Genomic DNA, 15371 nt, shown 5'->3' on the forward strand with positions numbered 1-15371 from the left:
CCATGATGGAGCTAGCTGTTAAACAACCGAGGCTAGTCAATCGCTGTAGGCCACTGCTGCTTCAGGACAGCGCTAGACCACACACACACACTGCACAACAGACGGCTACCAAATAAGAGGAACTTCAGTTGGAATGTCTCAGACATCCATCGTACTCCCCGAACCTTGCTCTAACAGATTACCGTTTTTTTTTTTTCGCAAAAAATTCAACTTCGATGGGGCAGTCCATTACCGCCTTAAAACATTTTATTGATTCCCGTTCGAATGGTTTTTTTTAGTAAAGTGCATAGAAAGTGATCGTACATATTATATATTAAAAATCGGCTTTATGTTCCGACCATACAAAACGCCAATTTCATATGTAAGGACCTAATATTTAAACTGTTGTTGAGAACTTCAAGCAGCTTAACTAACTCCATTCGCCGCAATAGTTCGTAGAATGCATGTTTTAAAATGGTACCTATTTTTGCGGCCTCTGTTTAGCTTCGAGATTACCTGTTTTGTATTCAAACACGGTCACTGAATATCTTACCGTCTGAGTGGTCTAGAACAGGAATAGAAAGAATTAAAACATCGCTTTTAAGAATAATTTTACTGCAGCCACATTGCAATGCAGCAAGCAAAGTACTTATTTCTCTTGAAAAAATACTTAAAAGCGTTAGTGCTACTATACAGTTGCAGTAGTTTTTTGTTGTTACGAAAAAGAAGGATATTCGAGCGATATGGTTACCTGATGTTAAGTGATCACCGCCGCCTACATTCTGCAGCAACACCAGAGGAATCACAGCGGCGTTGCCTGCCTTTTAGAAAACTGTACACGCTCATTTTGATGTTCGCGATATCGTATGTTCGTGTAAACACCGCGTAAGGAAGCGCAGGAAGAGCCCAGAAAATCGGCCTCCTCTTTTGCTGTATGGTCCAGCATGTCATTCCTCATGCGTAAGGACGGCTGGCTGAAGGTACCCAGAGCAGCTTTCAACAACACCCAGAAATTTCGTGTTCCAGGTAGGTACTTTGAAGGTTACCGAGTATGACGTTATGCACTGGCCTTCAAAAGTAAGTATCACACTTTTAAAATTGGGATAACGTTTTAAGTTCACAAGATATAATACTTTCGAAATAAAAAGGACTCCAAAGAGAATTTAATTTTGTACATAAAAACTTTATAGTCGGTAACCTTCTTTTAAGAATTGGCTGAAAAAAAACTTCAAAAACAAAACCTTTTTCAAAGTGGACGTTTTCGAATTACAATTTTACCATTCACATTTTTCTTTCTGTTTTAATTTTTTTTCAAGATCGATGGGTCTTGTTTTAAAAATTTATGCTAAAAAGCACATAACATTTATTTATCATGCCTCTTTCAGTTGAAGAATGTGCTAGGATCATGGCTTTTCTGGAACTAGGCATCAGTATGCGTTGCACTGCAAGAATGGTGGGTGTGACGGTACGAACGGTCCAGAAGGTAAAGCGAAGGTACGAAGAGACTGGACACCGTCTGAGGAAACCTTGTAATGGCAGACCCAGGTGTACCAGTGCCCGAGAAGATCGTTATATTATTTCCACTGTGTTAAGAAATCGCCACCAAAATGCAGTTGAAGTCCAGCAACAGCTACTTCAGAGCCGAAGGGACTATATAAGTGACAGTACAGTGAGAAGAAGACTTGCTGAAGCAAATTTGAAACCCCGAAGACCAGCGAGTGGCCCAAAACTCGAGAGACAGCATCGAGTAGCGAGACTGCGATACGCCCGTGAACACATGGATGAAGAAGAATGGTCAAGAATTTTGTTTGCAGATGAGACTCGATTCTCCCTTTACACTTCTGATGGAAGGCGAAGTGTTTACAGGCTACCTGGTGAGCGATACCTTCAAGCCTGCATCTCAGAAAGAGTCCAATACGGTGGAAGCAGTGTACATGTATGGGCTGGCATATCTTCAGAAGGTCGCACAGAGCTAGTAGCCATAGAAAATGGCACCCTCACTGGGCAAAGATATGCTCAAGAGATTCTCAATGAGTATGCAGGGACGTATTTAGCAAATATGGGTGATGGATTGATGCTGATGCATGATAATGCCCGGCCACACACGGCTCATATCGTACAAGAGTATATTCAGGAAGTCGGTATCAGCGTGATGGCTTGGCCATGAACAAGTCCTGATCTCAACCCGATTGAACACGCCTGGGATGAGCTTGGGAGGCTAGTCAGAAATCGCAGACCACCACCCTCTACCCTCAGGGCACTAAAGTAGGCCCTGGTAGAAGAATGGGAGAATATTCCCCAACATCGGCTCCGAAACCTAGTGTTCAGTATGTCGAACCGGCTCGAAGCTGTAATCAGAGCTCGAGGAGGCAATACCAGTTATTAAAAATTAAATAACATATAATACATTTTAGTTGAATTTTTTTATATTAAACTAAAAATGTCTATTTTCATTGTTTTATCTTTTTTAAATTAAAAATGTTACTAATGTATAATTTTAGTTTCTAAGAATTAAAGCCTATAAAATTTGCAACAAAATGTTTTTAATCTTAAATCTCTACCTTCTATAGTTAAGAATAAAATTTAATTTGAAAAGTGTGATACTTACTTTTGCAGGCCAGTGTACTTAGATTTCGCACGAGTAATTTGTCTTTGTTTGAATCTGGAGGCACGGTTGTGTTTCCTCTTGAATCTTTCCAAACACGAAGTTTAGTTGACTTGTGTGTCTAGAAACAATTTGATTATTATTTACATATAAAATATATGACGTAGCAGAGCCCAGTATATGGATAAATGTCGTATCCATAAGCTCTAACTTTCAATCGTTTGGCCGTTTTGTCCCAGAAAAATCCTGAGGGTTTGTTATTCTAAAAATTTAAGCTTTCTTGTATCGACTAGGATATGAGAAAACTGGGATATGGGATATGAGAAAAGCTATGAGAAAAAGGGAGGAAAAGGGAGATTTGGAGTCTCAAGAGTCCCGTTTTGTTCTTCATGGCCGATCTTTCAAATTTGATGACCAACTGCTCAATAAACTTACATATTCAAAAATATTAAATGAAATTATTTAAACAAAGTAGTACCTACATTTCGGTAATGAAGCTCGGGCTTCTATTTAGATTTGCTCTGCAAATTTTGTGCGTCGCGTGGCTGTGTACTGAAGGAATTTCCTCGATGCCTGCTAGATAAACTGTTTACTACACCCGTCGAAATTAGTACTAAGCATCCGAGAAGTTGTCTTTGCTGTAGCAAACATTAATTTAACTTGTGGAACTCTTGTAGGTCCTTTGCGCTTAGAAGTGGAACCCGTTGGTAGCTTATCTAGTTTTGGACCACTAGATTAAGTAATAAGACAAGGTGGTTTAGATAACATAGCTAGTTATTATTCATAATTTAAATTGCACGGATAAACAGTTTATTAATGCTGTTTATCGTCGGCGTACGTGCCTATGCGGGCGCCGGGCGAGCACCGAGCGCCAAGACAGCAAGGGAAGAACTTTCGAGCGAAGCGGTTGTGACGCACGCACGCGCATGCCATTAACACCACGGCCTTATTACGTATTTTTTTTATTAAAAAATATAAGGGACGATAAATAACGATGATAATAAATGGACGATAGTAAAGAAATATGTTGGATGAGGTTAGAGCAGAACCTATCGTCGCAACAGATCTTTGGGGGAGGCCTATTCCAACAGAGGAATCCCTTTTTCAGCTGATATAATTTACTAATAGTTTGAATTGTGTGAAAAGATTTTGGAATAAGTCTGCCTTAATTATTTATTATTATCAAAAATATCTATCTGCTTGGAATTTTTGAAAAGTACCATTAACAATAAGAACACACACGGGATGCACAGGAGTCAAAACTTCTGTAAAAATACCTAGTCCAGAATGACTTGATTTGCTGGCAGAAAATTAAAATCTTGTATAAAAAGAAACTTGCCAGCAAGATCTTGTTGATGATTATAGAACTGGGCTTAATTTTTCAGAAAATACTCACAACGAAATAAAAATATAAAAGTAGACGAATGTGAAATAGTTTTACAGTTAGTTTTATCTTCTATTGCAAAAGCAGTCACAATAGGTAGAGCATTATTCAGTGTCACTTACGAGACGCGCCATAATGTATGTTTTAATAAAAGGCTACCAATTCTTCTTGCTGGAATATATTACGAAATATCAAAAGTCCCAATTTTATTGTATATTGACGACGAGAATCTCAATAAATCAGAACCCTTTTTGAATTATAGTGCTATATTATTGTAGGATATATTATGATTACTATTGTAGGATAAATTATGATTATTATTGTTTTTTTTTTTTTTATGGAATAGGAGAACAAACGAGCGTACGGGTCACTTGTTGTTAAGTGATCACCGCCGCCCAAAATCTCTTGCAACACCAGAGGAATCACAGGAGCGTTGCCGGCCTTTAAGGAAGGTGTACGCGCTTTTTTTAAAGGTACCCATGTCGTATCGTCCCTGAAACACCGCACAAGGAAGCTCATTCCACAGCTTTGTAGTACGTCGAAGAAAGCTCCTTGAAAACCGCACTGTGAAGGACCGCCACACATCCAGATGGTGAGGATGATATCCTAACTTGTGGCGTGTCGTGCGAAGGTGGAATTCGGCGGCAGGAATCAGGTTAAACAGCTCTTCGGAACACTTCCATGATTTTGGCGAGCAGGGAGGTAATAGCAATAGGCCTGTAGTTTGCCGGATCCGAACTGTCTCCTTTTTTTGGATCGGATGGACAAGGGCTGACTTCCATGAGTCAGGGACTACGCCTTTAGAATAAGAGTGCCGGAATAAACGCGTTAGCACCGGCGTCAACTCAGGGGCACACGTTCTAAGCACGATTGGAGAAATGCCATCCGGCCCGCTCGACTTCCTGACGTCCAACGAAAACAGAGCTCGCCTAACAGTTTTTTGTCTGAACTGTACTTCAGGCATAGAGCTCTGACACTGCGGGATGGTCGGCGGTGTTTTTCCGTTGTCGTCAAGAGTCGAGTTGGAGGCGAAAAGAGTCGTCAAGAGATCGGCTTTATCTTTTTTCGTATGGGCCAGGGTGTCATTCCTCATGTGCAATGGCGGCATGGACGGCTGGCTGAAGTTACCAAGAGCAGCTTTCGACAACGACCAGAACTTGCGTGTTCCGGTCGGGTAACTGGAAAGCTGCTCGCCGATTTTGACGACGTGATTTGACTTTGCACCGGCGATTTGCCGCTTAAAAAATCTGGAGGCACAGTTTTTTGCAGTCAGATGCTGCTTTAACTGACGCATCGAACCAGGGCTGTGATCTGCCACCGATGGGTACTACAGAGTTTGGTATAAAAATATCCATATCCTGTATTATCACATCGGCTACTGCAACGGCGCAGGCACTAGGATCATCCTAAGGGAAACAAACCCTGTCCCAAGGGTAGGATGCAAAAAAGGAACGCATCCTATCCCAATCTGCTGACTTATAGTGCCAAACGTGGCGGGTCCCTGGTGGTCTGCGACGTTGGCGTCGGATAGGCACTACACTCCTGACCAGGCAATGGTCGTACGTTCCGAGAAGGGCGTCGACAAAGACCTGGTAACCATCGGGATGTGTAGTCAGTAGAAGATCTAATAAGGACGGCATTTGGCTATCCACATCCGGGAGCCGCGTTGGCGACTCAACCAATTGGGACAGACCATACGCCAATGCAAAATTATGCACAGATCGCCCTGCGTAGTCTGTGGTACGTGATCCAAGCCATTCGGCATTGTGCCCGCTGAAATCACCCAAGACTACGATTTCAGCGGAGGGGATCTGTGCAAGTACGTCGTCAATTGCCGCTTGAACGCAGCCCATGAGATGATCGGTTTCTGCGTTACCACTATGGGAATTGTAGACACACGCATATATGCGGACGCGGTCCTCTAAATCTACGCGGAGCCAGAGAGTGGACAGGTCTCTACCCTCAAAATTGCCGAGACGGCGACAGCAGATATCCTCCCTAACGTACACACATACCCCGGCATGAGGCAAAAAATTGTGCTCAATTTTGTACCCGGGGTACGTTAAATATGACGTATCGCTAGGTCGAGATATCTGCGTCTCAGTAAGGACGGCACTAGGCCGCTACTTCACGCCGGTATTCTGTGCGAGTGTGGTAATTAACCCGGACGAGTCTGGCCCGATTGTGCTGACGTCAAAAGACGGCAGCGTGACTCTCCCACTTCTTAAAAGCCCTTAGTCGCCTCTTACGACACCCATGGGCCTGGGACTCCCCTATTCTTTTTACGCCCCGGGAAAAGTACAGGGCAGGATATATTATGATTATTATCTTGTGAGTCTAAAATCTCTACGTTAGATTTATTTATCGGGAATCGGGAAGTGACTAAAATTTTGCTTTCAATTTTTATTTATTCATTACAGATAGACCAGTGGGCAGGATGCCGGCTAGATTATGGGTACCACAACGGCGCAAATCAGACTTTACATCCTATGTCTCAAGGTGACGAGCGCAGTAGTAGTGCCGCTCAGAATTTTTGGGGTTTTTCAAGAATCTTGAGCGGCACAGCATTGTAATGGGCAGGGCGTATCAATTACCATCAGCTGAACCTCCTGCTCGTCTCTTCGATGGAAACTGGCAGTACAAAAAATATAATAATATGCCGAATTTTGTGTTAAAAGCACACCATAATTATAAAAAAATTATAAAATTGTATTTAAAGAATAGTAATCTACGAGAAAGATATTCCATTTTCATTATTTGATTTTTGGAATGACGCGAGATTGTATTCGCTTTTGAATTTTTATTATTTAAATAAAAGACAACCTTTAAATTGCCTGTTTAAGGTTTATCTTCGACTAATGGCGTCACGATCGTAGGACCTGGCAAATTCTTACTAATTTGCTTTTAATTTTTTGTATTATTTATTATAAAAATTTAAAGGCGAGGTATACCTCAAAGCTTGTAGGTACTTGAATATAAAATCAACAATCCGTTATATTTTTTTATTATTGGAGTAAAACTTCTTGACGTAAAACGCTTGACTTGGGAACAAACTGGATATTATGGCTCGTCACGCGCTACGGAAAGTGTGATCGGTCGAGCCGAAGTGTATTTGAGTTTTGTTCACATATTTTTTTTAAATATGCAGTGAAAAATAAAATAATTTAATTTTTTTTTTTTGAAAATGTTTTTTGAAATTATTTTATTTAAATATTTTTGAAGTGAAAAATTATTTAGCTGCGTTTGTCACTTTTTGGTAGGGGAAAATCTTATGTGTTCGCATCACCGACATGCTGCTGACTGGTGCACGCGATAAATAAGTAAGTATAAAATAAATATATTATATAGTTAGAAACTTTTTGGATGGGTGAATTTTTTTTTATGGAATAGGAGGACAAACGAGCGTACGGCTCACCTGGTGTTAAGTGATCACCGCCGCCCACATTCTCTTGCAACACCAGAGGAATCACAAGAGCGTTGCCGGTCTTTAAGGAAGGTGTACGCGCTTTTTTTGAGGTACCCATGTCGTATTGTCCCGGAAACACCGCACAAGGAAGCTCATTCCATAGCTTTGTAGTACGAGGGAGAAAGCTCCTTGAAAACCGCACTGTGGAGGACCGCCACACATCCAGATGGTGGGGATGAAATCCTAACTTGTGGCGTGTCGTGCGTAGGTGGAATGAAAATGAAATGCTTTTAGCAGTATATCTGTAGTTATATCGCTGATGTATTGTGCAATATTAGTGCTGTCTTATAAGTGAAATTGAATCGATTTAGTGAAAAGTTCATCGTGTATATACTGTACATTGTTGAATTAATGTTTTTGTTTGATTATTTCATATATTATTGAAAATAAGTTTTAATTAATTGAATTTAATAATTTCTTTTTTGTATTAATGATGTAATTTTACATTTTAATAGTAAAAGTTCCAAGTTTGCATTTCTATCGGCAGTGGTTTTAAACTTTTATTGAAATATTATTTTTGGATTTAATTTTGGTTGGAAGATTTTTTGAGAAAATTTATGTTGAAAAAATTGTTTGGAAATTTTTTATTTAAATATTTTTCGTTGACATATATTTGTTTTAAAATATTGACGGGGAACTTCGAAATATATTTGTTAGGTTTGTCACACAGTTTTATAAATTAACAATATTTTTTTTACTTCAGTCGTCTGCACACTCGTTTTTTTAATTTATTATACCGTTCTAATTCTAAGTCTTAGTTGAGCAACCTAATCATATGAAAATATAACAGACCCTACTTGAGTTAAATCATGAAAAAGTGAATGCCCTTGAATAATGTTCGGACGCGGACTGTGGTAACGGACAGCACTAAATATTGCACGGAGAGAAAATAAATTACACCACTTACTCAGACTCACAAAAACTTCCTTTCGTTTTCTCTTTCACGGAATCTTGGAGAAGAAAAAGTCTAATATGTTAAGTTGGAATTAATCATGTTGTGAGTATGTGGAGGCGAAACGTATCCAGGATATTGATACTGTATTGAAGACCTTTTCATAGTTTTTTTATGAAAATAAGGGACGAGACGAATAGGATATTCAGCTGATGGTAATTTATACGCCCTGCCCATTACTGTGTAGTGCCGCTCATGATTCTTAAAAAACCCCAAAAACTCTGAGCGGCACTACAATTGCGCCCGTTATCTTGAGACCTAAGATAATAAGTCTCATTTGCCCAGCAATTTCACTAGCTACGCCCTTCAGACCGAAATACAATAATATCTACACATTACTGCTTCACTGATGAAATAGTCTCCGTTATGGTACGCATACTCTAGCCAGCATCCTGTGCAAAGGAGCCTCCCACTGGTAACTGGTACTTTATATATAAGTTTTCTGTTTGCTCGATGCATAAGTATTAAGTTTGCCAAACAACAACAGTATTAGTTTCATTATTTATATATTATAATCAATTTAAATGTTAATTATATAGTATTACAAATGAATGACGTATGTTAAAGTCAAACTTTGAAGTGGTGTCTAGGTGTAGCTAGTAAAGCCTCAAATCTGAGAGGAAGCCTTAGTCAAAGTCGAAGTTTCAGTCTTCGACTAACGAATTTATGTCTAATTCTATGAGAGACCGGTTTGTACAGTCAAATAGCAAAAGTCAACATGGTATAGCCATGTACACTCAAATACCAAATGTAATTCAAATATCTCACGCCTGTAGGTTTGGCTATTCAAGTTATGATTATAAGTTAAGCACTTAAATAACTTAGAGTATCATATTAAGTGTTCAAAGATTAAGAATCCTAAAACAGCTCACACAATAAATATTACATAAATATGTGAAGAAAATTTTATTTTTGTTTACATATGATGAAAACTATGCAAATTTTTTCAAATTTAGTAAAAAAGAACTCTCAAGATTTAAGAATTAATTAATTAAGAGCAGATAGATGGGTTGTCAAGTTGTCGTGGATGATTTTTTTATATACCCTTTAAGTTCAATTTCACAAATGGTGTCTTTACACGAGAATGACTCTTTCAAGTTATAAAATTATTCGCTCTTTTTACTCTTAGTATAACTCATATTTTTCAGGTTTCAAGGTTTCACCACTTTGTTCGGACAGAAAGTTATTCCTAGTATAACTATTCATTAATAAATGATTGTATAAGCAAGCAAATTAAAAAGGCTTACCATTGACTAAGTACAGTATAGCATAACAGGACATTTATGTTAGTCGTCACTTTGAACTTGCGTCAATGTGTCAAGTGCTATTTTTAACCGACTACAAAAAAAGGTTCTCAATTCGTAGGATTTGGAATAACTTTACTTATCGATTCTAAATACTAATCAACTCTTAACACCAAAAAACCACATCGATCGCCACCAAGACGGTTAAAATCGGTTGATTCATTCGTGATTTATCATTGACGGTAGAAAACCGAAAAAAGTGTTTTTTTTTTTTTCGAAATTATTTCGAAATTCCAAGTTCGATCAATGAACCTCAAAGATTCTTTATGAAGCTCAAATAAGGGGAAATCCCATCTGTAACAGTAAGTATGTTAAAATTCCGGTATTTTATACAATCAAACATAAAATAAAGGGAAATTTTATAACTATTTCATATTATTTATAATACTCGTATTACACACAAGTTATTTCTAATACCATTCAGGTCAAAGAAATGACACTTGTGAATTTCAAAAGTTATGCATTTTACTTAAAACTCTTTTACATTGAGTAAAAACTAACAGACTAACATGAACAAGGCAAGAAAATAAATTTAATTTAGTAAAAATAATCTCAAGAGTTATTTAGTTAACTAAAAAGTAAAGTTGTGGTAAGATATCTAGATACATATAACAACATAATATGTTGTAGCTATAGTACTAAATAATTCACTGAAGGTGAATAAAAATATCATCTTTTACACTGCATACTCGGCTTAATGATGCGTCGTGAAAATCTCGTACCTAGGTGCTTTTATTAGGCCTTTGTAGAACATCGTTTTAGAGTACCTTATGAGCTTCGTCCTACAAAACAATAAGCTTAAGTACACTCAGAAAAGAGGATTCATTAGTTTTTGAAACTTAGAACAGATTTCACAGAAAGTTTTTTAAAAGAATGTCATAATAATATGTAAAGAAAGCATATGAGAAATATTAATTTAAAAGTTATTAAATATCAATATAATATAGAATAGTTTTTGCTCTTACGTTTGCCTTTACTCTTTACTGTTTACTCTTAAAGAAGCGGGCACGCCCGCAAGTAACCCGCTTGTAGACTGTGTCGAAGGGTCTGACCGACAAGGATGGCTTCCTTAAGGTGGAGCGGAAGACCAGAAGGCCTCCTAGTCATAATCAATGTGGCACAGCAGCGATAGGACAGAACTAGCTCCTGCGTCCCGATCCCCGCGACGTATACCTACGTCTCTCGCTTTCAGCACATCACCAAGTCCTCCGATATTGTTCAGTACTTGGTGGAGAAGACAAGGTTCAGGTTGGGGGTCGAAAAGTTGGTGACGCGTCACGCAGTAGACTTTAACTCTTTTGTTGTTCGCGTTCCCGACAGAACATATATCGACCTTCCTGGACGTGAAGCTGTGGCCAAAGGGCGTCGTCTTCCTCAATTATCGCGGACATCGCCGACTGCCAGAAGTTACCGATCCCGCGCCTCACCTCGCCGCGAAAATGTGACGTAGATTTATTTATTTTATTTATTTATTTATTTATTTATAAAGGCTTACCAACTAAATACAATTTATTAACTTATGCACTAAGAATTAAACAAATATAATAAAATAGTTTAAATGTACTTAAATTATAGGTAGGCACAACATTACTATAAGAAATACATGTGATATTTTAAAATCTAAAATCTATAAATTTTGGAGAGCAATATAAATTTGTTTTTTAAAATTAAGAAAGTTTGAAAAGAAGATATCAGTGTTTTCATCTATATTAAAAATACGATTATATAATTTTAACATTAGCTGTAGAGGAGAGTTTAAGCCATAATTACTGTGGTGGAATTTAATGTGCAATGGGGAAAAAGTACTAAGCCGACAATTAAAGGCAGGCACATGCAAACCGATTTGTGATAAAAGCGAAGGACAGTCCATATCATAGCTTAAAAGTTTATGTAAACACAGCAATTGTGAAGCATTTCTACGTATTCGCAGAGACCTCATTTGAAATGTATTTAATCTATTCTCATAGCTATCATTACGGATATATTTATTTGCAAAAAAACTTAACTTTGAAAGAAACTTTTTTTGTACAGATTCTATTCGTGATATATATATTTTGTGATATGGGCACCAAACAGCTGAGTTATATTCTAGATTAGATCTGACAACAGAGTTGAAAAGTATCTTGAGTGGTAAAATACTTCTAAAATCTTTCGTATTACGGAAAATAAAACCTAGCATTTTAAAACTCTTACGAACAATGTGATCTATATGTTTGTTAAATCTTAGTTCACTATCTAATATAATGCCTAAATCTTTAAAATATTTTTTTTCAGCAATGAACACGTCATTTACCTTGTAACTAGTTTTAAGTTTAATATGTTTTCTGGAAAATTTTAAAAAGTTGCATTTGCCTTCGTTCAGTTCCATACTATTATTTTGACACCATAAGTAGATATAGTCGATATCATCTTGAAGCATTTTTTGGTCCTCAAAACATTTTACCGTCCTGTATAATTTTAGGTCATCTGCGTATAGTTCATATTCTGATTTTATTAATTTAGTGATATCATTTATGTATAAGGTAAATAATAAGGGGCCTAAGTGTGAGCCTTGTGGTACCCCGGATAGCTGATAAAAATCCCGAGAATGATAACCACTAATCTTAACCATAAGTGGTCGAGAAGCCAAATAAGATGTTAACCATGTCAGTAATTCATCCGATATGCCATAGATGTCCCTAAGTCTCTTTATTAGTAGGAAATGGTCCACTTTATCGAATGCTTTACTGAAGTCGGTATAAATGACGTCAACTTCATGATTATTACTCATTTCATTTATAATTCTATTAGTGAAGTTTAACAAGTTTGACGTCGCAGATCTTTTTTTTATAAAGCCATGTTGTTTGTCAGATAAAAGGTGCTTAGTTTGCCAAAACAAGTGAGGATATAAAATTGATTCAAAGATCTTTGCAGGAGTTGATAAAATAGTTATCGGTCTATAATTAACAACATCACATTTATTACCTTTTTTAAAAATAGGCACTATTATGCCTTTTTTCCATTCCCTCGGAAATAACCCGTTACTTATTGAGGCGTTATAGATGTAACTTAGTGGATATGACAATTCTTTAGCACAGTACTTATAAAATATTGGAGGAATTTCATCGCATCCTGCACCTTTATTTTTGTTGAGTGATTTTAACTTCAGTTCAACGTCCTTTACCGTAAAAAATTGCGTGTTTTGATGAGTGTTTGATTTATTTACTGACTCCGTGTTATTTGTATGAAGTGGCTTATTATAAACCGAAGAGAAATAATCCGCAAATAGATTACTAATTTCGAAACCTCCATTGGCTGAATTATGATGTAACTGCATCGTGGATGGAATGGTACTAGTGTTGTTACGTTTAGATTTGATATATATCCAGAAAGATTTAGGGTTGCTTTTAATGTTTTCTTGTATTTTTTCAATATAGCCCGAATAAGATTTATCTATAATTTTACGTGTTCTTTCTTTTAAAATATTGTATTGTATTTTGTCCATTTCATTATTATATTTTTTATAACGTATTCGATATTTTTCTTTTTCATTCAATACTTGTATAAGTTTATTATTAAACCAAGGAGGGTAATTATTATTTCGTTTGTATTTTTTAGGAATATGTTGTTTAATCAGGTCTTTTAAAATTGTGTAGTATTCGAAAACCATGTCATCGACATCTTGACATGTACCTAAAATATCTGACCAATTAATTGAAGATAGTGTCTGTTTTATCGCTTCGTAATTACCATTATAAAAATTAAATATCTTGTTTACTGGTTCCCTATTTTCTTTTAAATAACTGTAACGCATAAAGTTCAAAGAGATATTTAAAGGTGGATGATATTTATCGGCACTCGCGATAGGTTCCGAAGATTCACAGACTGTCACGTCCCTCTATATTTGATAGTACTAAGTCCAATATTCTGTTTTTGCAATTGATCACAGAGTTAAATTGCATGCTATTACAAACAGCCATAAAATCTATAAATGAGATGCCTATGGAACTATCAGGAGCCGTAGGTGTTAAAAACTTATTATTATATTCTCTTGTCCAAATAATATTACTCATATTAAAATCCCCCAGTATAAGATGGTTCCCCGAGTCATTAACTATATTTGAGGCGTTTGTCATGAACGATTCAAGTATCACTTGTTTATTGGAGGTGGTATATAAACAGCACATAGTTTTATGTTTTGAGATCGACCTTTAAAGTTAGAGTACTCTAGCTCCACCCACAAGTCTTCGGCTATGCTTTCGAATTTTGGAACCTTGTGCGATTTTATAGATTTATGCACGGCGATCAAAACACCTCCCCCCTCCTTGTGGCCAAGCAATGGATTGGACTGTCTATCCCTTCTATAGACTTCGTAGCGGTTATCAAAAATCTCTCCATCTAATATGTTATCATTGAGCCAGGTTTCAACCAGCACAATAATCTTGTAATTTTGTGTTAAAACATTTTTATTAATATAGTCGAGCTTAGTTCTCATTCCCCTAATATTTTGGTAATATAGCATATTCTCATATCTAATGAGTTCATTATTAGTTTGTTTAGAAAAACTCATAAAAAGAATAAGATGGAACACAAAAAATAGAGAAAAATTAAAATAATTAAAATCTAAATACTATAATATATGAGTTCTATTATAGTTATTGTTGTTTAAATAATTGATGTAGATGTTCAGAGCTCAATATGTTCTAGCAGGACTTGTAGGACCTCTTTTCTAACAAAAATTTTGCCACTTCTTACCCAAACAAACTTATAGCCGTTAGTTTTGGCTAATTTACGTGTTTCAGCATGCAGTGATTTGTTCGCGGGGGTTAAGTGTTCATTAACATAAACTGGAACTGAAGAGCCCGTGATTCCAAGGAGTGATGAGGAAAGCTTATTATCCTTGTGCGATTTATTATAGTTTATGATAGCTGCAAGAAAATTATCACGTACTAACTTGTTCGAAAATTGGCAGACTAAATTTCTCGGTCTCTTTGATTCCCGATTAATTTTAGCGACCCTTGTGGTGAATATAATATCCTGCGGTGATGGAAGACTAAAACCGACCACGTTACAGATTTCTTTAATACTTTTATTTGTATCCTCGTTCCGGTGTTCTGGAATTCCAACTATTTCAACGTTACTTTGCCTAGCAAACTGTTCCATAGAAGAAAGTCTCTGTTGCAAGTCGTTCACTGTCACATTCAGAATTTCTTTTTCTGTACACAAGGCACCGATCTCCTTCGTTTTATTACTGACGACTTCCAATAATTCCTTGTACTGATTATTGAGCAAAGTATTGGAATCTTCTAAAAGTTGGAGTTGCTCCTTTAATGGTTGCAATTCAGAGGCCAGAACTTCGTGAATTATATTTTGTAGTTCCTTTCTGATAGCAGTGACAATTTTGTCTTCGATTTTGCTAATTATATTAGGTGGGATATGAGTATCCGAAGACGTTGGTGGTATATTTTGCGGCGTTTTAGAGTAAGGCGAACAACTGGGACAAGTCCACTGAGATCTCGGTCGTGAATCACTGCTATATCCGACACATTCCATGTGGTATTGTTTACTACATCTCAAGCATTTCAGTCTTTTTTGCGTAACCAAAATAGATATGGAGCACTTAGGACATTCCTGGGGCATTATAAAAAAAAAAAAAAAAAAAAAAAAACCAAAAATCGAAAGTTTCGAGGTGACTCGATCTC

The sequence above is a fragment of the Leptidea sinapis genome, chromosome 18, assembly GCF_905404315.1.
Source record: "Leptidea sinapis chromosome 18, ilLepSina1.1, whole genome shotgun sequence".
NCBI lineage: Eukaryota > Metazoa > Arthropoda > Insecta > Lepidoptera > Pieridae > Leptidea > Leptidea sinapis.